This window comes from Rattus rattus, chromosome 6 (genome assembly GCF_011064425.1).
Source record: "Rattus rattus isolate New Zealand chromosome 6, Rrattus_CSIRO_v1, whole genome shotgun sequence".
In the NCBI taxonomy this organism is placed as follows: Eukaryota; Metazoa; Chordata; class Mammalia; order Rodentia; family Muridae; genus Rattus; species Rattus rattus.
Genome location: NC_046159.1, coordinates 61,075,339 through 61,092,281, shown reverse-complemented (window position 1 = coordinate 61,092,281; position 16,943 = coordinate 61,075,339). Strand labels below are relative to the sequence as shown.

Below are 16,943 nucleotides of genomic sequence, written 5' to 3'. Positions count from 1 at the left end.
ACTTGCTCTTGCCCTGGTAAGCAGCCTCCCACATCCTGTGAGAGCTTCTGGGAAGCTTTCCTGTCCCCTCCCACTGTCACATTGGTAGATGTCATCTCCTGTGTTCTTTCTCCCTAGACTGTGCCAACATCTGTCACAGCCTGAGGCACACAGAAGCCCGTGTGACTGACATGGATGGTCCCTCCGACCAACGGTCTCTCCTAATCTGAGCACAGGACAACAAGGTTCCTGGCATAGTCACCCTGCTGGGATATCTGCTGAGTTCAACACCCTGTACCAGTAGTGTTCTGCCCCTGGGAAACACATTCCTGTTTCTTATCTACTCTGTCCCCTGAGCAACACTAAGCTCTCTTAGGACAGACATTTTTTTTCCTGCCTAATTTGAGAAGAGAGGAGTGTCCAATTCCTCTCAGAGGCAGGAAGAGCACCATTAGACCCCATGTTCCCCAACCCTTAATGCACAACTCTGGGAAGTTCATTCCATGGATTCAGTGCTGGCTTCAGCCTCTGGATCAGGCTAGCTAATCAGACAAAACCAACGAGGACTTCCCGGAGACTCTGGCCAGCCTGGGTTGGAGATCTGGCCTCACATCCTGATGACTCCTTGACGGCCATGCACTGTGAGGTTCTGTCTGTGTCTCTGTCCCGTCTCTTCTTGCACACAAATTCCAGTCAGGCAGGTCGCACGTGCTCTTTCTTAAACTGGGATCCATGGAACACTGAAGATGGCCTTAGGTGGCAAACACAAAAACACAAACATAAAAATCACAGCTGGTGGAAATTAAAAATCAACAGATGAACAACACTACCAACAACAATCCTTGAATGTGTCACTGTTCATAACATCAGACTCACAGAAGGGAACACATTCCACCTCAAACAGAAGATGGGAATCTCTTTTTATGCCCTGATGTATTCAGATGTCTTAGGCACACTTCCATTGTATATTCTGACATTTGGTCTTTTTTTCTTTGGTTCATAGGAATAGTACTGCTATGCTGGTTTTAATGTTCACACAGTCTCATCTATAATTCAGATGGAATGGTACTCAGAGTAGCCCAGGCTAGCTTTTACTTCCTGTGGATCCTGCTGCCTCAGTTCCTCCTTAGGTGCATTGTAATGCTGTTAACATCTATGTTTTACTCAGGGTCTCATTTATCCCAACAGGCCACCTTGTAGCCAGAGATGACCTTGAGCAGGATCCTCACCTTCCTGTCTCTAATTCCCCAATGCACACATTTCAGTTCTGAGCCACTCTGCCCCGTCAAGGATCAAAAGTTCAAGACCAGTGCAAGCAATAGTAAGTTCCCACCTGAGTGGATCCTGTCTGAAAAAGGACATGCCCATTTGAACTGTCAGATCTGGTCTCTAGGGCTGTGGAGATGACTGTTGGGAGAAATGTCACAGTACACCAAAGGACCCTGTGAAACCAGATATTGTAGCGTCCGTGTGTCATCTTTGGCCTGGAGGTCAAGAGAGACCGAAGTGGGAGTTTGCTGGCCTGAGATCACTGGCATATCCTGTCTCAAAAGTTATGGTGGAAAAGCATTTGAGGAACATTCCTGGCCTACATGAATGAGGATAAACATGCACACAAACATACAGAGAGAGAGAAAGAGAGAGAGAGAGAGAGAGAGAGAGAGAGAGAGAGAGAGAGAGAGAGAGAGACAGAGAGAGGGAGAGAGAGAGGGAGAGAGAATGTGCTACCTCTATAGTCATGTCATGCAAAGATTCAGTCCTATAGCAGTATCGAGAGTTTCCCACCCTGGTGTTCTCCTGCCTTCGCACTACTGACTGTCTAACATTTGTGTTCATGTCCTTTTTTTCCTCTCAGGTGACATAACTGTCAGGTCTTTCTACTGAAAGATCCTGTCTTATTTTTCTATCTCCTTTTGTTTTTACTCCAGTTCTCCGTGGGCAGTCCAGGTCGTCAGGGACTGGTGCTTCTCCTGCCCTCTGCCAACTGATATAGGGGAGAGAGCTGTGCCCTTAGCCCTAATGGTCTTTTTAAAAATTCTATGTATCTGTGGGTGACCTTGATCCTCCCACCACCACAGTCCTTTTAAGGAGCTACAGGTCTGCACCACTGACCCTGTCTTTTCTTTCCTTTCCAGATGGCTTATTTTTCCTACTGAGAATATGTCCAAGTACTGCAGACAGGAGCTGTAGGAGGACTTCCCCTTCTGAAGCTGCTGAGCTGGGAGCTGGTGGAGGGAGGGGAAGGAGGCCGTCCCAGTCCCACGCAATCTCAAGGAGACTCGGGTCAGCACGCAGCTGTTTTCAGGACTGTCCCCTGGGCAGCCAGGTAGCTTTGCAGGTGTGTTCTGACTACAGCCCTCAGCTGACCTCATCCACCTCCTCCATGCGGCACCATGGACAGAAGAGAAGACAGAAGCCACTACAAGCCTGAGCCCAAACAGGCAGCTGACGCAATAGGATGCTGGGGTCTCATCCCACTGTTGGAAGATTTAGTTCCCTTGTCTCTGGGGGATCTCACCTGCCTTACACGTAGCCAGTTTTTGGGAGTTTGTGGATTTTTCCTAAGACTAAACATCAAAGCTAGAGTGAAGGTTTTCACCTGTAATCTCAGGATTCTGGACACTTAGGCTGGAGTCAAATCCTTTGTAGACTATATTGAGAGCAGTAGTCTAGCTTTGTTTGATTGTGTGAGAATTTAAAGACAACAAAAACAGGCCTGTGCTATGGCTCAATGTGTCTAGTAGGCAGGAGTCCCTGGTTCTTGGCCAGCATTAAATCAAATCAGATGGTTCATGGTCAGAATCCCACAATTCAGGAGTAGAGACAAGAGGACCAGACAATAAAGATCACCCATCACATTTTGAGGCCAGCCTAGAATGTATGACACTGTTTAACAAACATCCCCCTATTAAAACAAGCATCCCCCTGCCCCAAATCTTATGCCCAAACCTGAGAAAAGTGACATGGCGGCTCATAACAGCCACATAATCCCTGTGAATCATAAGTGCTCTCCGTTGGAGAGAAGAAAACTGGTCATCCATACGTGCAGTAATCATTTCCTGTGCCTCACATCTGGAGTTGGCCTGAGCATTGAGTTCCTCCCCTGTGCACAGCAGTGAGGAGCAGTGAAGTAAGTACTCTCTGCTGGGCCTATGGGAGGCGTTGAGTCTGTGCAGCCAGTGCTCCACGCTGGCCCTGCGGAAGGCATTGAGTAGCTGTGCATCCATTGTTCCTTGCTCTCCCTGTGGGAAGCAGTGAGGAGGTGTGCATCCAGTGCTCCCTGCTGGCCCTTGTGGAGGCACTGGGGAGCTGTGTACCTGATAGTCCCTTGGGAGGAAATGGGGAGAAAGGTTTGGAGAGCATGGTGACCCCAACCTTTGCCAAGAAGGCTGCTGGCCATCAACCACTCAGAAACTGATGTTCTACTGCTGCCTTGTGGTGATTCTGCAGCACCACCATGTCCGTGCACCTGGTTTGCTGTGTTCCTGCTTCAACTCATACCAACAGTGAGTATGGGCAACTTGCCCTGATACACCTACCTAACATCATATTGTCCTTCCTTTTTCTCATGCACACCATAATAAAGGAACAAAATTCCTTTCATACCTGGGCTTCCCGGAAATGTCCCTGGAAGAAGTTGCATAGACACATTGCTGTTTCTGATCCTCCAGTCCTTAAGGAAATTTGTCTGGGCTGCAAGGCAAGAGCGGGACATCTACAGCCTGGGAGAAATTGAGAAGCACAAGAAGGCTGGGACAATGACTCTTTCTGTGCATACAGTGCCTGCTTCCCATGTGAGATCTGAGAGTATTCGCCAGAGTGCAAGAAGAGCCAGCATGCTGGCTGAGGCTTGTCACCTAGCACTTTGAGATGGAGACAGATACACCTCCCCCTTTTCATATTTCTTGAGACTCTTTCTATATCGATCCCTGACTATCCTAGAATTCACTCTGTAGACCAGGCTGGCCCAGAACTCACCAAGATCCCCTTCATCCTCTTGATTAAAGGCATGTGCCACCACCACCCAAATAGGCAGGTGCATTTCAACCTCGATGGCCTTGCAAAAGCCTGTGTCCAAAAGTCAAGGTGTTCAGCACCTGTGAAATAACATTTGAGACTGAAATACATGTGTAAACACACACTACGTACACATAAAGTTGAAACAACACATGCATGTAAACATGGACAAGTACACAAGTTAAACACATGTGACTGCACCTGCATGCACCGTAAAGTAGTGGTGATGAAGTCCACCGTCGACTTAAGCCCCAGGCAGCCCTCTGGAAGGCCTGACCTCCTTGCTGCAGGAGCATGCTGGTGGGTGAGACTTAGAAGCATCACAGGGCGATGATGAAGAGACACCTGGGTGCTCGTCAATGGATGCTGGACGCTGACAGAGTCCAGCATGCCCAGCTTCGGGGAATCTCGTGACTACTGAGTAGATCCCAGTGGTGGACTGGCAATGTGATCCCAGCTTTGTCAGCATGGTGGTCACCTGGATGTCTCACTTCCGTGCAGCATGGGACCAGGCACCTCTCAGATAGCCCTGCACTGGGGAGAAATGAAGGCCAGCCAGATCAGTTGTGATAGTAACCTCCTCCACACCTTAATTAATGTAATATGTCTTCTATTTTGGAAATAAAATCACACTGTTGGATGGGCTTTTTTGTTACGTTGTTTTCTTTATTTAGTTTTTTAAATTTTTTATTGGTTCCTTGTGAACTTCATATCATACGCCCCAATCCTACTCATCTTCCCTTCCCCTTGTACCTGCCCTCCACCAATGCAACCTTTCCCTGCAACAGAGGTAAAAAATATCTTGGCAGCTGTATTGTGCCAGTATGCCCATAATATCCCCTTTTGTCCACACTTCTTTGCTTGTAAATGTTCATTGCGATGACTCGTTGGTCTGCTAGGAAACCCTGGCTTCTGCTGCTCTCATCAATACTAGAACCCCACAGAAACTCCTCTTGGATATCCTGCTCCTGCCCTGAGTCATGGAGCTCTGTAGTTTTGGATCTATACAACCAGCCACTTAGTGCACTCCAGGAAACCAATGATGGGCTGGATGCTGGGGTGGACCAACTGAAAGTCGGGCATCTGGGCATGAAAGGCTCAGAGAAGGTCAGCCTGCTGGCTCTCACTCACTCATGCCCTTGGGGCCAGCTCGCCCTCAACCCCCTCAACCAGTGGCAGCTCTGCCCTGCTGCTCAGGTGATGTGCGAGGACCCCCTCCTGAGTGCTGCAGCCACTTAGGGAAATGGCCAGTTCTTCCACTCATAATCCTGTGGCCAGCTTTCTCGTATTCCAGAGATTGATGAAGGGGAAAATGTGTCTCTCCCTCTTCTGTGCCAGTGCCCAGCAGGCAAGAAGCAGGGCTGGGTCACCTGCAACCTCGATTCCAGGGTCAGTTATACTATGATGCCCAGCCAAGGTTGCAGGGCCTACACTCCTGACTGCTGCAGCAGTGGCAGAGTGTGAGAGGGACAGGGACAGCTCTCCTGCTCTCATGAACCCAGTGAAAGTATTCCTGACTGCTGAAGGTGGCTAGGGACAAGAGTGGTTGTCACTGCTTCATGACAGACAGGAGGCAGGGCAGCTCTCCCACGCTCACATCCTCAGGGCTGGCTCACCCGTACCCCTGCCATCAGGGTCAGGCCTACTGTGCTGCCCAGGTGAGGGGCAAGGCCAGATCTCCTGTTCTCATGGCCTCATGGAGCCAGCTCTCCTCCTGCTTCCATGGTGACGGCAAATGCAAGGGAAGGAGATCTCTCCCTTGCCGTGCCAACGTACAGCAGACAAGAGGCAGAGCCAGCTTCCCACACTCATGCCCTCTGGGCCACCTCACCCACAGTCCCCACATCTAGGTCCAGCTCTCCTGTGCTTCCCAGGTGAGGTGCAGGGATTGCCCTTCCAAGTCCTGCAGCTGGTGAAGGACAGGGCCACCTCTCATGCTCTCATGTCCCCAGGGCATGCCTCCTGACTGCTGCAGATGGTGAGGGACGAGAAGGGAGGAGTGCACCTCTCTCTCATCTACACCACCACAAGGACCACAGTGGTAGGGCCAGCTCTACCATGCTAGCATACTCAGGGACAACTAACGCCCATCTCCTGCCATGTTTGGGCCCCTGAGTACTGTAGGGGTCTCTGGACGGAGTCAGCTCTCCTGCTCTCAGGCCTCCAGGGCCAGCTCTCCCACAATGGCCAGGTGAAGGGTGGGGCTAGTTCTGCACAGCCCTCCAACATGTCCACAGGGGCAGGCCAGACCAGGGACATCCACTTGGCCTTTGGTAGTGACAAATCCCTGCTGCTGCAGGGCCTTGGACAGAGATGTGGCCCCCACTGTCAGCACAGGACCCTACCATGATCCATGACTTCACCAGCTACTCACATCAGACCGTTCCTTACTACCCTTGAGTGTCCGGTTCTGCCTCCCTTGGTCATGCCCACATCCTTCTGTTTCTCTTTCTCTTCCATTTCTCCACCACATACTTGCTCAACTTAATGGTCCCTTGGGGTCTCTTAGTGTCTGGGGTCATTTCAGATGATCTCAGGACTGCTGTGCTCTGTTCATCCATTATGGTGCTTGGCAAGGGTCGTCTTAAGCATGGTCTGCAATCCAGGCTTAGGGAAGGGCATAGTGGCCCCAGACTAATGTTCACCTCAGGTTAGCTCCTTGTCAGGGCCCTTGGCACCAGACTGGTGCTCCTCTTCAGATGTTAGGCTACTGATCATCAGATAATCATAGTTCAACACACTGTAGACATAGCTTCTCTCCCCTGTCACCCCATGATGAACATGTGGGATAGCACCACACCTACAATGCCTCTAGGGGCAGGGCTTTGTTGTTCTGAGAAGGGGTCTTTAAGGTCTATCTCTGCTTTGCATGGCCTGGTACTATGTAGCCCATTCTGGGCATAAATCTGAGATAGTCTGCTCTGGAGAGATGGCTTAGTTAAGAGCACTGGCTGTGGTGGAGAGATGGCTCAGTGGTTAAGAGCACTGGCTGCTCTTTCAGAGGTCCTGAGTTCAATTCCCATCAACCATATGGTGGCTCACAACCATCTGCAATGGGATCTGATGTCTCCTTCTGGTGTGTCTGAGAACAGCTACAGTGTACTCATATAAATAAAATAAATAAATCTTTAAAAAAAAAAAAAAGCACTGGCTGTGATTACAGAGGATCAGGGTTCAATTCCCAGCACCCAAATGGCAGCTCAAAACTGTCTGCAACTACAGTTCCAGAAGATCTCACACCCTCATACAGGAAAACCACCAAAGAACATAAAATAAAAATAAAAAAAAAAAACCTTTGAAGCATTCCGACACAGTTTCCTGAATGGCAGGAATTGTAGGCTTCCTCCTCACTCCCTGCTTTAAGACACGTTCCTCTGTCTCCTTGTCTCTATCTCTGACTCTGGTTGTCTTCCTCCTTTCTGTCCCCAGAATCTCATTTGCTGGTTATCTTAGGATCATTCTAACAGTTCAAAAGTTGTGACTCCATGCAAGGGTCAAAGGTACCATCCTTTGCTGCTAACTGGAAGTGGGCAGCTGAAGAGAATTCAAAGACAGAATAAACTTAAGTCTAAAGAGGGACACACCACAGCCCATCCCTGCCCCTGCTTGGGTCCCTCTGTCTGCAACTGTCATCCCATGGGCTATCTTCTGTCTTAAGGAGGGTGAAGGGGGCACTAAAGCCTAGTGTGTTATCAGGCACAGGAGGCCGGGCAATAATGATATTGAAGCAAAGGATCAAGTCTGTGCCCTTGGGTTCTGCTGGCCAAAGAGCTCAAAGAACAAATCCAGGGACAAAACTGCCCAGTGCTGGAATACTCTGCCCAGCACTCCACAGAAGCTTCCCAAACACCCGTGCCTTTGGGAAAACAGAGGGGACAGTCTAACGAGAAGGAGAGTCTCCCCAAATTTCCAAGCCTAGGCTTGAATGAAACCTCTTCCTCCAATCCCAGTCTTTCATCTGTTATGGAGAGGCAGTGGGGAGCAGAACTGTCATGGTGCAGCAACAGAGCCCCTTTCAGGTGCCTTCCTGGTCTCCAAGGTGATGCTGAGGAGGGAGAGTCTGCCCTCTGTGACCTTCGTAATATCTGATTAGAGAACCGGCAAGCACAGCTTTGGTGCCTCCCCTCACTGTGTGATGGGTTAGCTTGTTAGAACTGCTGGCCAGTGCTCTGTGTGGAATGTGGAGGCAGGTGCTGCCTCCAGTGACAGTGAACATTTTGTTAAGACAGAACGTCCTCCTCCACCTCTGCTAAACTGCAGTCCAGTGCCTTTGGTATCCGTCTGTAGCTGGTTCTAGGTGGGTCCTGTGAGGTCCCTTTAATGTGTAAAACTGATGACATCTGCTGGGAGGTGATAGCAGCTTACCTTCAAGTGCATGGAAATGGCTGACCACTGCCCTCACACCGCAGTCACTGATGTCACACTCACTTGTGTCTATGCCCTGGTGTAACAGTGACCATTAATTTTTGGAGCATTGGGAACAAAGACCATACAGAAAACAAAAGCAGTTCTCGTTTGCCTTTGCATGTTGGTTTCATGAGACAGGGCCTCCTGGAGCACAGACTGCCCTCCTCATCACTGTGTAGCCAAAGATGACTTCAACTGCTGATCCTCCTGCCTCCACTCTCATAAATTTTATATCTACCATGGGCTCATCTTTATGGGACTGTCCTGACTTTCACTTTGTCTCATGTCTGTCAGCTGATCCTGGAGGGCTCTTGTCAGGTTGGCACAGCTGAGTTTATCATGTCTAGATGTGTGATGTATGTCTGTGTCCTGCCAATTCCCTCTGCAGACTTCGACCCCATACAACAGTAGTAAGGTTTGTGGCCTCACAAGCACCAGAGACTTGCTACAGAGCAGAACATGTGGCCTTTGGAAAGGGCTTCATAGATTGATTTCATGCTTTTTCTTGAGCATCTGGGAACACATACACAGTACCCATTAGAGTTAGAAAGCAGCCCTGTGACAAAAATCCCCTGTTGGAATTTTGCTCTTGCCTTATCAACATCCAGACGCAAAAGCAATCAGTTTCTGTTGTAAGGACAAAACTAAGGGATTTTGTTGAGACCCAATGGGGTTACGGAGTCAAGAAATGGCTCTACCTCCCACATTTGTTGTGTATAGGGTCATGGCTGACAGGTGTTTTCTTGATCATTTTGAACATATCAGCCCACCATTTCTGGGTCCTGGACTTGGGTGAGAAGTCTCAGATCTAATGGGGAACATAGGAGAAATGATGTCATCTTCCTCTCAGCCCCACACGTTAGTCTCATGGCCTGGCATGTCATGGAAAGCAGTACATTGCAACAACTACCAATGAGGTCAGGAGAATACCATCCTATAGCGCCAATCAATCTAAGTTTAAAGAAAAGTAGAATGCTTTCAGAGTTAGACATGAGTTAATACAAAGTCATCATAAAGGCTGGGTCCAAGTGAAAAGCAAACACTGTCCATCTACTCACCAGGGAACATCAGAGTCAGTAACCGAGGGAGACCGAGGATCTGGAGCCCACTGTTAGCCTCTCGATTCCTTGTCCATTATTGAGGAGGGAAGGTGGAGTGTCAAAGGTCCCACAGAGTTTCAAGGGTTTGACCATTCTTGCCACCACATGACACCTTTGGGGAAATTGTGGGCCTTGGGCAGTGGGCCTAGCAGGAGGAAGTGGGTCACTGGGTGACACTGGGGACAGACATTTGCGTGTAACCAGCCCTCTACTGCTCCAGTGACCAAGACCAGCCTTCCTGTCCTTGGAGACAGAAAGGGAGGAAAACCAGTGGAAAAACAGTGGAGGCACCACTGTGGAAAATGACAGACACCTGTCCACACACAGCTCTGGCCGAGGCTGCCTGCGGTCCTGAGAGTACAGAAGCTGTTGGTTGATTGGAAAACAATTGGGAGTTCAATGCTGCTGAGAGATTACACTTGGACTTTCTGAAGATGTTGGAGCCCGACATAGAGAGGTTTCTCTCCATCCAGGTGACTTTGATTTGTTTTTTAGGATTTGGTTTATGTATTTCCTGGCTTGATTCTTGTGCGCACTCTTCCATGTTCCTTATTATCTTCCATTTTTCTTCTTATTTTCTCCATCTTTATTAACTTGAGTATTTCTTATTTACATTTCAATTGTTATTACCTTTCCCAGTTTCCAGGCCAACATCCCCCTAACCCTCCCCCTCCCCTTCTTTATGGGTGTTCCCTTCCCCATCCTCCCCCCATTACCGCCCTCCCCCCAACAATCCTGTTCACTGGGAGTTCAGTCTTGGAAGGACCAAGGGCTTCCCCTTCCACTGGTGCTCTTACTAGGATATTCTTTACTACATATGCAGTTGGACCCAGGGTCAGTCCATGTATAGTCTTTGGGTAGTGGCTTAGTCCCTGGAAGCTCTGGTTGGTTGGCAATGTTCTTCATATGGGGTCTCAAGCCCCTTCAGCTCTTTCAGTCCTTTCTCTGATTCCTTCAATGTGGGTCCCATTCTCAGTTCAATGGTTTGCTGCTGGCATTCGCCTATGTATTTGCTGTATTCTGGCTGTGTCTCTCAGGAGAGATCTACATCCGGTTCCTGTTCCTGTCAGCCTACACCTCTTTGCTTCATCCACCTTATCTAGTTTGGTGGCTGTATATGTGTGGGCCACATGTGGGGCAGGCTCTGAATGGGTGTTCCTTCAGTCTCTGTTCTAAACTTTGCCTCCCTATCCCCTCCCAAGGGTATTCTTGTTCCCCTTTCAAGGAGTGAAGCATCCGCATTTTGGTCATCCTTCTTGAGTTTCATGTGTTCTGTGCATTTAGGGTAATTCGAGCATTTGGGCTAATATCCACTTATCAATGAGTACATACCATGTGTGTTTTTCTGTGATTGGGTTACCTCACTCAGATGATATTTACCAGTTCCATCCGTTTGCCTATCAATTACATAAAGTCATTGTTTTTGATAGATGAGTAGTATTCCACTGTGTAGATGTACCACATTTTCTGTATCCATTCCTCTGTTGAAGGGCATCTGGGTTCTTTCCAGTTTCTAGCTATTATAAATAAGGCTGCTATGAACATAGTGGAGCACGTGTCTTTGTTATATGTTGGAGCATCTTTTGGGTATATGCCCAAGAGAGGTATAGCTGTATCCTCAGGTAGTTCAATGTCCAATTTTCTGAGGAACCTCCAGACTGATTTCCAGAATGGTTGTACCAGTCTGCAATCCCACCAACAATGGAGGAGTGTTCCTCTTTCTCCACATCCTCTCCAGCATCTGCTGTCGCCGGAGTTTTTGATCTTAGCAATTCTGACTGGAGTAAGGTGGAATCTCAGGGTTGTTTTGATTTGCATTTCCCTGATGACTAAAGATGTTGAACATTTCTTTAGGTGTTTCTCAGCCATTCGGCATTCCTCAGCTGTGAATTCTTTGTTTAGCTCTGAACCCCATTTTTAATAGGGTTGTCTCCCTGCAGTCTAACTTCATGAGAACTTTGTATATTTTGGATATGAGCCCTCTATCAGTTGTAGGATTAGTAAAGATCTTTTCCCAATCTGTTGGTTGCCGTTTTGTCCTAACAACAATGTCCTTTGTCTTACAGAAACTTTGTAGTTTTATGAGATCCCATTTGTCGATTCTTTTTTTTTTTTTTTTTTTTTTTTGGTTCTTTTTTTCGGAGCTGGGGACCGAACCCAGGGCCTTGCGCTTCCTAGGCAAGCGCCCTACCCCTGAGCTAAATCCCCAACCCCCCATTTGTCGATTCTTGATCTTAGAGCATAAGCCATTGGTGTTTTGTTCAGGAAATTTTTTCCAGTGCCCATGTGTTCGAGATGCTGCCCTAGTTTTTCTTCTATTAGTTTGAGTGTATCTGGTTTGATGTGGAGGTCCTTGATCCACTTGGACGTAAGCTTTGTACAGGGTGATAAGCATGGATCGATCTGCATTCTTCTACATGTTGACCTCCAGTTGAACCAGTACCATTTGCTGAAAATGCTATCTTTTTTCCATTTGATGGTTTTGGCTCCTTTGTCAAAAATCAAGTGACCATAGGTGTGTGGGTTCATTTCTGGGTCTTCAATTCTATTCCACTGGTCTATCTGTCCATCTCTATACCAATACCAGGCAGTTTTTATCACTATTGCTCTGTAATACTGCTTGAGTTCAGGGATAGTGATTCCCCTTGAAGTCCTTTTATTGTTGAGGATAGTTGTAGCTATCCTGGGTTTTTTGTTATTCCAGATGAATTTGCAAATTGTTCTGTCTAACTCTTGGAAGAATTGGATTGGTATTTTGATGGGGATTGCATTGAATCTGTAGATCGCTTTTGGTAAAATGGCCATTTTTACTATATTAATCCTGCCGATCCATGAGCATGGGAGATCTTTCCATCTTCTGAGGTCTTCTTCAATTTCTTTCTTCAGAGGCTTGAAGTTCTTATTGTACAGATCTTTTACTTGCTTGGTTAAAGTCACACCGAGGTACTTTATATTATTTGGGTCTATTATGAAGGGTGTCATTTCCCTAATTTCTTTCTCAGCTTGTTTCTCTTTTGTGTAGAGGAAGGCTACTGATTTATTTGAGTTAATTTTATACCCAGCCACTTTGCTGAAGGTGTTTATCAGGTTTAGTAGTTCTCTGGTGGAACTTTGGGATCACTTAAATATACTATCATATCATCTGCAAATAGTGATATTTTGACTTCTTTTCCAATCTGTGTCCCCTTGACCTCCTTGTGTTGTCTGATTGCTCTGGCTAGAACTTCAAGAACTATACTGAATAAGTAGGGAGAGAGTGGGCAGCCTTGTCTCGTCCCTGATTTTAGTGGGAGTGCTTCAACTTTCTCTCCATTTAGTTTAATGTTAGCTACTGGTTTGTTGTATATGGCTTTTACTATGTTTAGGTATGGGCCTTGAATTCCTATTCTTTCCAGGACTTTTATCATGAAGGGGTGTTGAATTTTGTCAAAGGCTTTCTCAGCATCTAATGAAATGATCATGTGGTTTTGTTCTTTCAGTTTGTTTATATAATGGATCACGTTGATGGTTTTCCGTATATTAAACCATCCCTGAATGCCTGGGATGAAGCCTACTTGATCATGGTGGATGATTGTTTTGATGTGCTCTTGGATTCAGTTTGCCAGAAATTTATTGAGTATTTTTGCGTCGATATTCATAAGGGAAATTGGTCTGAGGTTCTCTTTCTTTATTGGGTCTTTGTGTGGTTTAGGTATAAGAGTAATTGTGGCTTCATAGAAGGAAATCGGTAGTGCTCCATCTGTTTCAATTTTGTGGAATAGTTTGGATAATATTGGTATGAGGTCTTCTATGAAGGTCTGATAGAATTCTGCACTAAACCCGTCTGGACCTGGGCTCTTTTTGGTTGGGAGACCTTGAATGACTGCTTCTATTTCTTTAGGAGTTATGGGGTTGTTTAACTGGTTTATCTGTTCCTGATTTAACTTTGGTACCTGGTATCTGTCTAGGAAATTGTCCATTTCCTGCAGATTTTCAAGTTTTGTTGAATATAGGCTTTTATAGTAAGATCTGATGATTTTTGAATTTCCTCTGAATCTGTAGTTATATCTCCCTTTTCATTTCTGATTTTGTTAATTTGGATACACTCTCTGTGTCCTCTCATTAGTCTGGCTAAGGGTTTATCTATCTTGTTGATTTTCTCAAAGAACCAACTTTTGGTTCTGTTGATTCTTTCTATGGTCCTTTTTGTTTCTACTTGGTTGATTTCAGCTCTGAGTTTGATTATTTCCTGCCTTCTACTCCTCCTGGGTGTATTTGCTTCTTTTTTTGTTCTAGAGCTTTTAGGTGTGCTGTCAAGTTGGTGACATATGTGTTTCCTCTCTATAGGCTTCTGCTTATTTTTGTTTTCCTGACTTTCTCTAAGGGAGTTCTTTATGTCTTTCTTGAAGTCCTCAATCATCATGATCAATTGTGATTTTAAATCTAGATCTTGCTTTTCTGGTGTGTTTGGATATTCAGTGTTTGCTTTGGTGGGAGAATTGGGCTCCGATGATGCCATGTAGTCTTGGTTTCTGTTGCTTGGGTTCCTGCGCTTGCCTCTCACCATCAGGTTGTCTCTGGTGTTACCTTGTTCTGCTATTTCTGACAGTGGCTAGACGGTCCTATAGGCCTGTGTGTCAGGAGTGCTGTAGACCTGTTTTCCTGTTTTCTTTCAGCCAGTTATGGGAACAGAGTGCTGTGCTTTCAGGTGTGTAGTCATTCCTGTCTACTGGTCTTCAGCTGTTCCTGTGGGCATGTGTCCTGAGTCCACCAAACAGGTAACTTAGAGCAGAAAAGTTGGTCTTACCCTTGGTCTCGGGTATGAAGTCACTCCTCAGGGGTTGCATTTCAGCTCTCCATGAGGGCAGCAACCAGAAGGGCCTGCCCTGCCTTCTCCAGGATCCCTGTGCACAGGGGGCCCAGATGGCTCTAGGCGTTTTCCTCTAGAGTCAGAAATGTGGGCAGAGAGTAGTCTCCTCTGGCTTCCCAGGCGCGTCTGCCCCTCTGAAGGTCTAGCTCTCCCTCCCACAGGATTTGGGGTGCAGAGAGCTGCTTGACCTTCAGATCCAGGCGCTGTCTGGACAGCAGTGCTCCTGCAGCTTGAGTGCCCCTATCTTCCTGTTCCCAGAGGCCCTATACAGTTTCCTCCTGGTCCAGGGATGTGGGCAAGAGTGGGCAGTATTGGCGGTCCCTCCTGCCAAAACTCATTCTCAGGAGTGCCCACCTGTCTGGGCAGTGAGCTCTCTCTCCCATGGGGTTTGGGAGTAGGGAGCTGTGGGCTGGGATCAGCAAGGTTCCCCATTTTTCTTTTTATTAATTTTTAAGTTATGTTTGCTAAGTTAGAATATTTTCTGTGTGTATTTTGCCTCCATGTGTGTCTGAGCACCACATCCCTGGTTCCTTTTGTGGAGTTCAGAAGAGGGAGTCATTTTTTGGAACTGCGTTACAGGTAGTTGTGCGCCTCTTATTTTACACCTGGTACTAAAACCATAATATTCATATAACATAATTGGGTTTTTAAAGAATCCAAATGCTTACTACAACTGCCCATAGTTCCACTTCCATGGAATCTGATGCCCTCTTCAGACCTTCAGCGGTCACATAAATAAAATTATATGCAAAGCTTTTTATCACTCTTTTTTGTGTCCTGTGGTAACTTAGAGTGTGCTGTATGGATGCCCTTAGAGTCGAGACTGTAAGGTCTCCTGGAGCTGGAGTTAGGAACCTGAGCTGTTCCTGAGCACCAAACGCAGGTCCTCTGCAGGAGAAGCAGAGCGTCTGGACTCTAGAACCAACTCCCCAACCTGGACACTGTGGGTTTGGGGGTGTCTGTTGTCTTATCCACTTCTCTTGAACCTGATTTTCTTGGTGCCCTTGCTCACAGTGCGTGCTGACATCAGGCTAGAGGATCAATGAGCAGCTCTTAGTGTCCATGACCCTTTGTGTTGTTCTTTCAGCTTGCAGTTGGTCCCTGTCAACCCAAACTGTCGTATTTTTTGTGAGCAATATTTTGATCGACTGAAGGGGGAACACCAAGCTGTGAAATTTTGGCCTGGCTACTAAAGTGATTCCTGGGCAGAAGCAGATGGATTTCTTCAGCAAACTGCTGTACTGTACGCCAGAACTCATTCAAGCTGAGGACTGTGAGGGCTGCCCCGTCAATATCTAGAGTTGAGTGGTCCTCCTCATCCCCTTGGTAGCTGGGAGCTTGCCTTTCCAAGGCAGGTATTCTGCTGACTGAAGTGACAGATCATTACTGCAAACTTCAGCATTCCTCCTCATGATTCCATCCAGATTTTCAATGTCATCGTCAAACTGCTGATGATCAGTCCAGGTGGACTTCAGCTGCCCACAACACCAAGAGTTCTGGTGAGTACTAGGACATAGTAGGTCACAGCTCAAAGCTCTGGAGCAGTAAGGGCGGAGGGCCAGCATTATTAGGGATATGAACTGTTTAATCATAAAGGATGCTCTATCTTAACTGGGTTTGGGTTCATTCTTTGGAAAACGTGGCAGTCCCAACCTCACTTCCTGAGTGGGAGACCAACACAGCAGACCACAGGCTAATCGCCTGGGAACAATCAAGGCTGACCCCTAAGCCTTGCCCTTAACTTCTGTACAGACCCCCACCTCACCCCCACCCCACCCCCACCACCTCAAGGAGCCTTTCCCAGATCCCCGGGTCACAAACACGGAGTGGACACTCACCATGGAAGCAGTAGCCAAAGAAGCGGTTCCGAAGTCCCCAGGGATAGAAGTGGAGAGGGTCCTGAAGCTGGGCGCTGAGTGAGGGGATTGCGGAGAGGAGGAGCCCAGCTGGTGTGCCTGTGCACTATCAGCACTGAGTGGTTAATGGTCTCTGGCTACACCAGCTCCGGTGGTCCCTAGAGGGAGTGGCCTGCACCCTGTGGCAGGGAAGCCACTCACCAAGGCTATTTCGACCAAACTGGGATGAAGGCAGTTGAGTGCCACAAGCCTGAGCAGTTACTCTAAGGCAGCCACAGCCAGAGGATGGGAGCCCGAGCCCACCCCCCACGCCCACGCTGCCAGGACTCCCACCGTTGCCACCATCCTTGGCCACCAAAAACTCTATGATGAAACTCTGCTTGGCCGCAGGCTGGAACACGGCCACAGCCACCTAAGCGAAGGATGGCGAGAGCCCTAGCATCAAGTTGGGCCAGTGCCCACCACCTGGAGTATGGTCCCTATGGCTCCTAAGGTAGCTCTGAGCAACCGCCGGTGCGCGCGCGCTGCGCGTGCTACTGCGAGCCCCTTCTGGGGCCCTCCTGGCTCTCTTCCTTACAAGTCACGCCGGGACCAACACCGCCCGGGATCCTCCACGCTCTGCTGGGCCAGGTCTAGGCAGTCGTTCTACGAGAAGTTCGTAGGCACCTGCCCCGCGCTCGCCGGTTGGCCGCCTCACTGCTGCCCTAAGGTGGGGGCGGGGCGGGGCGGTAGTTG

The 16,943-nt window shown here is 47.9% G+C and overlaps 1 long non-coding RNA gene and 1 pseudogene across 1 annotated transcript; both read right to left on the bottom strand.

Moving 5' to 3' along the window:
- Nucleotides 1-94: 94 nt before the first annotated feature.
- On the bottom strand, nt 95-16,910 carry LOC116902746. The gene is made up of 5 exons (XR_004388235.1): nt 16,191-16,910; nt 4,198-4,530; nt 3,958-4,076; nt 3,586-3,701; nt 95-730 (listed from the first exon to the last, which is right to left on the bottom strand). It is a non-coding gene; the product is annotated as an uncharacterized LOC116902746 (long non-coding RNA).
- Nucleotides 6,695-6,818, bottom strand: LOC116904751 (annotated as a pseudogene).
- Nucleotides 16,911-16,943: the final 33 nt, after the last annotated feature.